The sequence below is a fragment of the Oryx dammah genome, unplaced genomic scaffold, assembly GCF_014754425.2.
Source record: "Oryx dammah isolate SB20612 unplaced genomic scaffold, SCBI_Odam_1.1 HiC_scaffold_22, whole genome shotgun sequence".
NCBI lineage: Eukaryota > Metazoa > Chordata > Mammalia > Artiodactyla > Bovidae > Oryx > Oryx dammah.
Window position 1 is genome coordinate 61520048 of NW_024070206.1, and position 11050 is coordinate 61531097.

Here is an 11050-nt window from a genome sequence, read left to right on the forward strand (position 1 = left end):
ACCACCCTTATGGCAGAAAGTGAAGAGGAACTAAAAAGCCTCTTGATGAAAGTGAAAGAGGAGAGCGAAAAAGTTGGCTTAAAGCTCAACATTCAGAAAAAGAAGATCATGGCATCTGGTCCCATCACTTCATGGGAAATAGATGGGGAAACAGTAGAAACAGTGTCAGACTTTATTTTTTGGGGCTCCAAAATCACTGCAGATGGTGACTGCAGCCATGAAATTAAAAGATGCTTACTCCTTGGAAGAAAAGTTATGACCAACCTAGATAGTATATTCAAAAGCAGAGACATTACTTTGCCGACTAAGGTCCGTCTAGTCAAGGCTATGGTTTTTCCAGTGGTCATGTATGGCTGTGAGAGTTGGACTGTGAAGAAGGCTGAGCACTGAGGAATTGATGCTTTTGAACTGTGGTGTTGGAGAAGACTCTTGAGAGTCCGTTGGACTGCAAGGAGATCCAACCAGTCCATTCTGAAGGAGATCAACCCTGGGATTTTCTTCGAAGGAATGATGTTAAAGCTGAAGCTCCAGTACTTTGGCCACCTCATGGGAAGAGTTGACTCATTGGAGAAGACTCTGATGCTGGGAGGGATTGGGGGCAGGAGGAGAAGGGGATGACCGAGGATGAGACGACTGGATGGCATCACGGACTCGATGGACGTGAGTCTGAGTGAACTCCGGGAGATGGTGATGGACAGGGAGGCCTGGCATGCTGCGATTCATGGGGTTGCAAAGAGTTGGACATGACTGAGTGACTGAACTGAACTGAACTCGGCCCCCTAGAACTTGTGGAAATGAGGAGTCCACAGCCAGGGTGCAGCACAGCGCCAGGGCTGCCCTCATATTGGTCCACTGCCAACGGACCTCCTGGACCAGGCCTCTTCTACCCCAGAGACCTCAACGCAGAGGCGGGGAAGGCAGCTAGTCGCGGTCTCGCCAGTGCTCTGCTCTTGCTCACGCAGCCATGCCAAGGCTGAGATCGCTGGGAGAACAGGGGACCCACATTCGCCTCAGGACAACAGACGTGCCCACTGCCACTCACTTCGCGGACGTCCCGCTGTAGTTTCACGTTCACTTCCCTGGATTGAGGAGGTCCTTCCTGGCCGTGTCCTGGTCCTTCTTCAGCTCTGTTACGTGGGCAGAAGGGCTGCCAGGCGGCCTTCATCTGGCTCTGCTCCCATGACTTCTTCTCGATGATTTCCTGGAGCTCGATCACCTGAGCCAGGTCTTCCTCGCAGCTTAGAGAGCCGTCGCAAGTTCTCTAAGGGGGAAAGGAAACTTTAGACAGCCTTGTTTCGGGAGGGAGGGAACGCAGGACTTCTGGGAAATCGGTGAAGTCAAAGCTGCCTTCTGCGCTCTGGAGCTCACACGACCCTCACCCTCACGGCCACTCAGACCTACATGGTGCCTTGGTGAAAGGTCTCAACAGCCCTGCACAGACTGGATAGTAAGACAAGAACCAGACAGAGAGTGAGACCAAGGACATGCCTTTCCATTGGCGCTTGGCATGTTTTCTTGCTTGTGATTTACATCAAGCACCCCGTCCATTAGTATCTTTTTCGGGTTATTCTTCTCTTTAAGAATCATCAGCTAAAACCAAAAATTTGAATCAGAATAAAGAAATAAGTAAAGACCGCAAAACTCCATTTGGGAAAACTCAACTCAAAACTGAAAATACAGCATAGAAAGAAAATACATGGTGATGCTATCCATCCCGAATAGAACCAGGTGATTAGAGTCAGAATTTGTCTCCTACTAGACAAAGGGGTACTTAAGAGATCCTGCAGCTCTGAGCCACAAGTCTAGTTTACTAGTCATTAAAATAAGCCCGGTGGGCTGGTCCTCAATTAGAAAGATAAATAATATCTGATGTCCACCACTACAGCCTTCATACTTTTTTAAAATGAAAGGATACAAATGACAAACCCTTGGACTTCAAGGAGATCCAACCAGTCCATTCTGAAGGAGATAAGCCCTGGGTGTTCTTTGGAGGGAAAGATGCTAAAGCTGAAACTCCAGTACTTTGGCCACCTCATGTGAAGAGTTGACTCATTGGAAAAGACTCTGATGCTGGGAGGGATTGGGGGCAGGAGGAGAAGGGGATGACAGAGGATGAGATGGCTGGATGGCATTACCGACTCGATGGACGTGAGTTTGAGTGAACTCCGGGAGATGGTGATGCACAGGGAGGCCTGGCGTGCTGCCATTCATGGGGTCGCAAAGAGTCGGACAAGACTGAGTGACTGAACTGAACTGAACTAACTGAAATTACACAATGACTGATCAAACTTACTTCTTTATGTGTGGCACCTAATTCTTCTAACAAACTACACTTTTCAAGTGCTCCTCGTGTGTTAATGTGTGCATATACGTTAGTGCACTTCTTAAGTGTATGCTGCTGCTGCTGTTGCTGCCAAGTTGCTTCAGTCGTGTCCGACTCTGTGTGACCCCATAGACGGCAGCCCACCAGGCTCCCCTGTCCCTGGGATTCTCCAGGCAAGAACACTGGAGTGGGTTGCCATTTCCTTCTCCAATGCATGAAAGTGAAAAGTGAAAGTGAAGTCACTCAGCAGTGTCCGACTCTTCGCAACCCCACGGACTGCAGCCCACCAGGCTCCTCCACCCATGGGATTTTCCAGGCCGGAGTACTGGAGTGGGGTGCCATTGTATACGCACCCTAATACGTGGCTACTATAACAGAATACATTTAATGTAACTCATTGATCTTAACGTCAAGAAAATCTGCTTATTAACAGCTTTAAATTCTAAGTTTGAGAGGAAAAAAATGTTATCCTAAAATAATTCTATTACCTAGTTTTTAGTTTCAAATTGATATACAGAATATAATAAATCTTGAGACTTTTATACCAACTAATACTTTTTAACTGGGGGCTTCCCAGGTGGATCAGTGGTAAAGAATCCACCTGCCAATGTAAGAGAGCAGGTTCGATCCTTGGGTCGGGAAGATCCCCTGGAGTAGAAGATGGCCACCCGCTCCAGTATTCTTGCCTGGGAAGTCCCAGGAAAAGAGGAGCATGGTGGGCTACAGTCCACAGGGTTGCAAAAACTCTGAGCATGTACGCAGGCAACACTTTTTAACCATATAAAACTCTGACTTCTTACAGAAAAAATGTATTTACAAGAATTCAAGAAGCTCAAAAGTCAACTAGTTACATAAATATATGCATCATCCACCTAACAAGGCAGCAAGTGTACAAATCCAGGATGGCCAGGTGGCTGGTACCTTCTTGTCCAGGGCCTTGTGGGTGCTCAAACAGTGATCTCAGTGCCTTGAGCACCTCCATCTCGCTGGTCATGCCGGCTGGGGAATGCGCCTGCCGCTTGCCCGCCGTCATCCGGAGGGACGGCGCATTACCAGGAAACCGGGCACTCCAGCAGCAGCTGCAGGGCAGGGCCAAAGGAGCACCTTCAACCTCATACTTGAATTCAGGGCCAATAATTCCTCTCAGCCTCATGCTATAGCCGGAAACATGCTAAGGCAAGTCGGAATTCTGCCAGTTCAGTCTAAAGTTAGAGTGGACTTCCCCAGTGGCCCAGTAGTTAAGACTCCACACTTCTGCAGGGGTCATGGGTTTTAATCCCTGGTCGGGGAACTAAGACCCCACACAACTGTAGCATGGACAAAAATGTAAGTTACAAGAACTCCCCCCTCAATGTACTACAATTATATTAGCTCTCATCATAAATTTGAAGCAAAGTATGAGAACCCCAAACTGATCCACTCTGGTCTGCTCAGTGGGAAGATGTGAAAAATGACTTGAAAACCAGACAGAGTTTAAAGAGCAACACGGAGCCCAGCGGTGACCCCCACGGGGCAAATGTCAACACGTGAGAGTCCCCCTACTGACCCTGGTGTTGCTCCTCTCTGCTTTCAGCACAGCAATTTCTTCTTCTCTTGCAAGAAGCTGCTCCCGGCATACATTGAGTTCTTCCATAGATGTTGCCAACTCCTAGAAAACAGTTAAATGAGTAAGTAACTAAATGCAAACACAAATTAAAAAGAGAGCAAGACTCTGAAGACTGACCCTGTCAAGTCTCTCTAGGCTCCACACAAAGGGTCTCCCTGCCCCTCCAGAAAAGAGGGGATCCACTGACCCCAAGACCACACAGACCACCACAACTCAGACCAGCCTTCAGCCTCCACCTCGACCTGGCAGGCACACAGCAGGGGAGAACCCAGAATCCAAGCCTGCCTTCTCAAGACCCAGGGAGGTCTGAGAAACTTCCCTAAACATAAACCTAACAACAAAGTGGATAAAGAGATTCTTAAACGACACACAGACAAGTGACCTAGAACCGCTGGGGAGAGTGAGGAAGAAAGGTAAGACCTACAGGCCACCAGGCTTTGGAGTGTTCCTCTGGGAAAAAGGCTGATGGCACCCCAAGGCCATCTGTTAGCCTGACTCCACTGAAGTCACCCAGTCATTCAATAAACTGGATAAAATGTTAAATTCATTTTATATGTATTTTATCACAATTTTCATGCACACGGTGCTGTCCACGTGGTGAACTTGCTCAAACTGAACCACATGGAGTCTTTCATTCTTCTATTTTTCTTTGCACAAATAAACAAATCTGGGCTATGTATCCCCTACCACATACTGAGTATTCAGCACCTAGAATACTGCCCAACACTTGTAAGAAGCACATAGTAGACATGTGAAGCTATGAGGGTGTATGTTATACACGTAAGCAGTAGGTACCCGTCATTAAGATACTGGACACACTGTTCTGTGCTTTGTAAGATGGGAGATGTTAAGGGGCTTAGCCTTTCTGCTTCAAGGACTGACTCTATAGCTCAATCCACGTGCCCCAGTGACTCCTCCAGCCAGTGTTTCCCTTCTTGTGGGGCCCCCGCCCATTCTCTACACAGCACCTGCACAACCACTTACAAGGTCAACCTGCCGGGGTCGAGCCTGCCCAGAAGGCCAAAATGCCCTGGCCGGCAGGGCCCATAACCATGCTAACAAAATGAAACACAACCCCAACGCTTCGCCAGGTGAAGGCCAATCCGACAGGCCCAGCCCCCGGCTGCTCTCACCTCAGGCCACTCTGCTTCCAGGACTTGGGCCGAGGCCAAGTTCTTCCTTGTCTTGGCCTTTGCCTTGGGGTTGCAGCACTGGAAAAGTGCCCATAGGCGGGTCCTTCTGCGACCCATCCTCGCGAAGGGGGGCTGCCCCCTACTCAGGGGCAACTGCTGTTTCACGGTAGGATACCTCAGCACCCGAGCTATCACCACTGATCTCACACTACCACCACCGCTCTCACACACCACTCTCACACACCGCTCTCACACACCACTCTCACACACCGCTCTCACACACCACTCTCAGACACACTGCTCTCACACTATGACCATCAGGACTGCTGTCTCTAGAAGAAATGGCACAAAGGCTCTGCCTCCAGCACATCTCCCAGGAGCCTGGAACCTGGAACCCACTCAGTCACAAGAGGCTCCGTGGTAACAGGGGGGCTGGGCTCAGGCCCACCATCAAGGGTGCAGAGAGGGGGGAGGGGCTGCCAAAAAGACGACAGATAAGTGTGGGGTGCAGGAGAAGGAAGGCCATGCCCACAGCTCAGGCCCACCATCAAACACGACGCTGCAAGGATACTGGTTCACTGTCGAACCAAATAGTATAAACTGCTTCAGAAACCACCACCACTAGGAATGAGCACGGCTTCTAAGTGGGCTTCTGCCCCCTCTACCCCCCAAACAAGCCTCCAGTGAGGCTACTGAAACGGCACCACTGAACTCAAGGGTGTCCCCAGAACCCACCGGGGTGACAAGGACTGACTGCACTAGCTGCCCCTCACTCTCACCCTGAGCTCAGTTCTCCCTGACTGACTCCCTCACTTGAGCTCAGCAAGGGCTTGACCAACCTCGCTCCAGGCACTTAAAATGAATTCACAGTGGGTACAGGGGTTCCGTCAATCTGCTGCGAACTCGCCCTCTTATCTTTGACCCTGGGGTGCCAGACAACTCTGTCCCATGGGGGCTACACAGTGGAGGTTCAGGGGTGTCCTTGCCTTGAGCCGCGACAGCCAGCGCCTCCCAGACCCTGATAGGTGCTGCCCCTCCCTCCACGCCCGAGTCTCCCACCCCCTCTCCTGGCCCCACTACCAGCCTTGCGGCTCTCCACTCGCCAGGGCACAGGCCATACTGCTCCTGGCTCAGCCGGGGCCTCTGCTGTCACTTGAGGACTTTGGTCCCCAGGGTGCTTGAGGCCCTATATCCACCCATCTCAGCAATTACAGACTCTGGCAGAGACAGAGTACAGTTTGGGGTCCCGCCCGCAGTTCACCCTGAAAACATTCTCTTTTTTTCGCTTTATCTGCTGGAGTTCTCTGAGATGTCTTTTTAAAACCTCAACTGTTGCTTTCAAAAAGACTGTAAAATCACTGTGCTCAACTTTAAGAATAAAATCTTCATTTTCAACCTTAAAGTGAAACTGGAGAGAAGACTAAAAGCAGTCATTTTTTCAAACTGAAAAAGAAAACCCGCACATGACCATGTCACAGAATACAGGTCACGTAACCCCTCCCTCCTCAGCCTTCTCCTCCACCACCAGCAGCCCGTCCTCACAAGGCCTGCCCTGGGCCGCATGGGCAGGGGAAGAGGGTAGACTGGCTCCTCTCTCCCCAGGCCACATGGGCTGCTTGCCCCACCTTCTTCCCAAGTTCAAGTGGCATTGAAACAGCCCGGGCAAGCTGGGGATTCTGATCAGAAACACAACCGTGGGTAATAAGCAAGGACCCCTGGTTCTTGTTTACCCCAGTATCAAAGATGATCAGTATAATTACTGTGAATTTTACACGTGGCTTCAGATGAGAGAAGACACCCAGGGCTTCCCCACTTCCAGTTATAGATGCAAGCAGCTTGTAGGTCAGCCTACCAAGAGCTAGAGAAGCTAAATACATTTCAAAAGAGGTCGTTAGGCAGCCACAATCCAAGATTTCAAACAAAAGCCCAGTGAGGGAGCTGGAGACTGAGAGAGCTGCTCCTTCCCTCGGGGCATCAGAATAAAGCTGAGTCTGGGAAGAAAAGGCAGGGAAAAAGTTAAGCAGAGGGGACTGGCTAACAGCTCTGGACAGTTCCTTGGGCTGGGAAGACAAAAATTCAACCGCAGGCCTGACAAGTCAGTCTGGATGTTAGAGACTAAGCTCCCCAAGTAAAAGGAGGCACAGAAAACATACCCAACACTCTGCCCAAACCGGCTGAGTGCTGAGTATCAATCACCTTGTGGTGCTCGGGAGACAGACGGTGGACTTCAGGACCGGCCGAGAAGGGAGGGGGCCATGGAAGGCATCTCAGGCTTCCAGATGGAGACGCTGGAGGGCTCCTCCCTGGGGTCGGGGGTGGGGGGGAGGGTGGGTGAAGGCTGCTGAGACTGAGCTTACAAGGACCCCCCAGCCTCAAGTCCCTCAGGCCCTGAATGAACAGACAGCTCTGTCCCCACTGGAGGTCTGTGTCAGAGGAAACTCTGGAGAAGACAGCATCACTCAGAACCTCTAGGGTTTTCCAAACATAATGTCCAACATGCAACCAAAAAAGCAAAAAAGGGTGTAACAACCAACAGGACCAAGAGAAAAAGAACTGAACCAGATCCAGAAGTATCAGATGTATATCAGCATATCAGAGGTATGCTACAGGTATCAGATGCAAATGTCACCTGTTCAAAAATATACTTGACAAAAGGAAAAATTTCTGAGAATCAAAACCGACTCTAGAACTTTACAAGAACAGTAACTGAATTTAAGAACTCAGTCTCTGGGCTTAACATCAAATTGGACGTAGCTGAAGAGAGGATCAGTGAACTGAAGGATGGATGGGTTAAAAAATATATATAAGAGGGAAAAAAGAATAGAATATATTGAAGGAGCCCGTTGTTAAAAACTAAAAATGGGGACCCTTATGGTGGAGAAAAGACAGAAAGGGGAATAAGAAATTCCTCCAGGGGTTGAAACTAAAGAGTCTCCTAATGAAAGTGAAAGAGGAGAGTGAAAAAGCTGGCATAAAACTCAACATTCAAAAAATGAAGATCATGGCATCCGGCCCAATCACTTCATGGCAAATAAATGGGGAAACAATGGAAACAGTGACAGACTTTATTTTCCTGGGCTCCAAAATTATTGCAGACGGTGAAATTAAAAGATGCTTGCTCCTTGGAAGGAAAGCTATGACAAACCTAGACAGCACACTAAAAAGCAGAGACATTACTTTGCCAACAAAGGTTCATTTAGTCAAAGCTATGGGTTTTCCAGTAGTCATGTATGGATGTGAGAGTTGGCCCATGAAGAAGGCTGAACGCCGAAGAATCAATGCTTCTGAACTTTGGAGTTGGAGAAGACTCTTGAGAGCTCCAGGGACTGCTAGGAAGTCCAATCAGTCAATCCTAAAGCAAATCAGTCCTGAATATTCATTGGAAAGACTGATGCTGAAACTCCAATACTTTGGCCACCTGATGCGAAGAAGTGACTCACTGGAGAAGAACCTGATGATGGGGAAGACTGAAGGCAGAAGGAGAAGGGCTACAACAGAGGATGAGCTGGTTGGATGGCGTCACCGACTCGATGGACATGAGCTTGAGCAAGCTCTGGGAGCTGGTGATGGACAGGGAAGGCCTGACGTGCTGCAGTCCATGGGGTTGCAACGGCTTAGACACTGAGTAACTGAACTGACTGACAGGGACAGTGGCAAGAGTTGGTTCAAGAATCAGACCATTGACTCAAAAATGAAAGCCACACATTGGTTTCAGCAGCTCTGCGGGTGCCTAAGGCAAGAAGAAACTGTTCAAGTGCTCAGAGGGAAAAAGGTGTGGCTTTTAATGTCACAACAACACTGAGAGCTGACTTTTCAAGAACAAGGAAGTCAGAAGATAATGGACAAGCATCTGTAAAATGCCGAAAAACAAATAACCACCAACTTGGAATTCTATACCCAACAAAAACACTCTTTGAAAGTGAAAGTAAAATGAAGACTTTTAGGGCAAATGGAAATGAGACAACTCATCACCCACAGACATGAACTAAAAAAAAATTTAAGGCAGTGCTTTGGGAAAAAGAAAAGTAGTCTCTGATGGAAATATAAAAAACAAGTAAAGACCAACAATGAGGGAACTGTGCAGGTAAATGTTAACTCTACAAAACAATGATGTTAACGCCAAAAATATAATCTAACAATTTAAAGTATAACAGTGACAAGGAGGAAACAGTCGTGTCAGGGAGGCAGTAAAAGTACTAGGTTAGACTTCAATGTAAAACACACGCGGTGTCTGCGAATGTGAACCCGACAACCCGGCAGAGGAGCCCGGAACTAGAGAAACACTTCACACTTCTCAAAGAAGGCGAGAGCAAAGAACACGGACGAGGTGGGATACACAGAAAACACACAGCCACTTGGTGTCCACACACTGAATATCAACATTATAAACAGAGCGAATACTCTCATTAAAAGATAAAGGGTCAAACTGATTCCAATGAAAACGATACACTATTCACAGAGGTACATGTTAAGATGGAAGTTCTTTTAGACAGGTGAAAGTAAAAGATATCCAGGCAAACAAGGACAGAAAACTGACGTGGCAATATCACTGTCAAATAGTGTCTAAAGAAAGAAGCATTACTAGCGATACAAAGGAGCACCTCATACTGATACAAGTTCAGTCTAGCAAGAAGATGAGGATTCTAAATTTGAATGCACCTAATAACATAACCTCAAGATATCAATACATAAAAACTGACAGAAATAGAAAAGGAGTAACAGCCGAGTTCATAACCCCAGTGGGAGACGTGAAAGACACCTCTCTCGTGGAAGTGGGCCCGCGGTACGTAGTCACCTGCAGCCATGGAGTACCTGCAATGCGGCTGGCTCTACAATGAGATGCGCTGCAAGCCTGGAACACACACTGGATTTTAAAGATTTAGTATGAAAAAAAGAACGTGAACTATTTCATTAGGTTTTACCACGTTGACTACACACTGAAATGATAATATTTTGGGTGTGTTAAAATAAAATATATTACAGGTAATTTCACCTACTTTTGCTTTTACTCAACGTGGCTACGGGAATCTGAATTACATCAGTGACAAACCTGATCTAACTGATACACACGGAACATTGCGTTCCCACTGATACATACTATTTTCAAGAGCCCAAGGAACATATAACTAAAAGACTATATATTGGGCCATTAGGAAAGCTCAAATTATTTCAAAGGACTGAAATAAAGCAGAGTATACTTACAGATTGCAATGGGCTGACGGTTTATGTGCCCTCAAACTTCACCCCGCACGTGGTGCTGATCCTAGGAGGCAGGCACTCTGGGAGGGGTCAGGCCAGGAGGGAATGGGCTCCCGTGCTGTGAGGACAGGGAGAAGCAGCAGGCAGTCTAGGAACCAGGAAACAGGCCTCACCAGACGTGGCACCTGCTGGTGATCTTGGGACTCCCCAGCCTCCAGGACTACAAGAAACAACTTTCTGTTGTTTATCAGCTAGTCTACAGTATTTATAAGTAGCCCAAAAAGACGAAGATGGGGCTCTTCGTGGAATTAAGCTAGAAATCAAAAAAGGGTCACTAGAAAAACCTCTCCAAACATTGGGAAGTTAAATGACATACTGCTTGAAGAATTTCATGAATAATAATTTTAAAAAACACAATGAAAATTAGAAAATACTTTTCTATAAAAGATAATGAAAATCTGGCTTATTCAAACTTGTGGGATGCAGTGAACTGTGTTTAGAGGGTAACTTAAAGCCTTAAACATGTATACTGGAAAAGAAGGAAGGCTAAAAATCAATTAAGCCTCTCTCCCAAGAAACCAGAAAAAAAGCACAGCAAACGAAACACAAGGCAGATGGGAAAAAAAGGAGCAGAAAATAAGGAAACAGAAAGCAAATATGAAGTTTTTTAAAAACAAAGCCCAAAGTTGGCTCTTTGAAAGGACTGATAAAACTGATAGACCCCTAGAGAGACTTATTAAGAAAAAGAGACAAAGCACAAATCACCAGCATCGAGGAGTTTTAAAAGGG

The 11050-nt window shown here is 47.4% G+C and overlaps 1 pseudogene; it reads right to left on the minus strand.

Annotated features, from left to right (window-relative positions):
* LOC120880854 overlaps positions 1-4025 on the minus strand; it is a 23962-nt pseudogene extending 19937 nt beyond the window's left edge.
* Positions 4026-11050: the final 7025 nt, after the last annotated feature.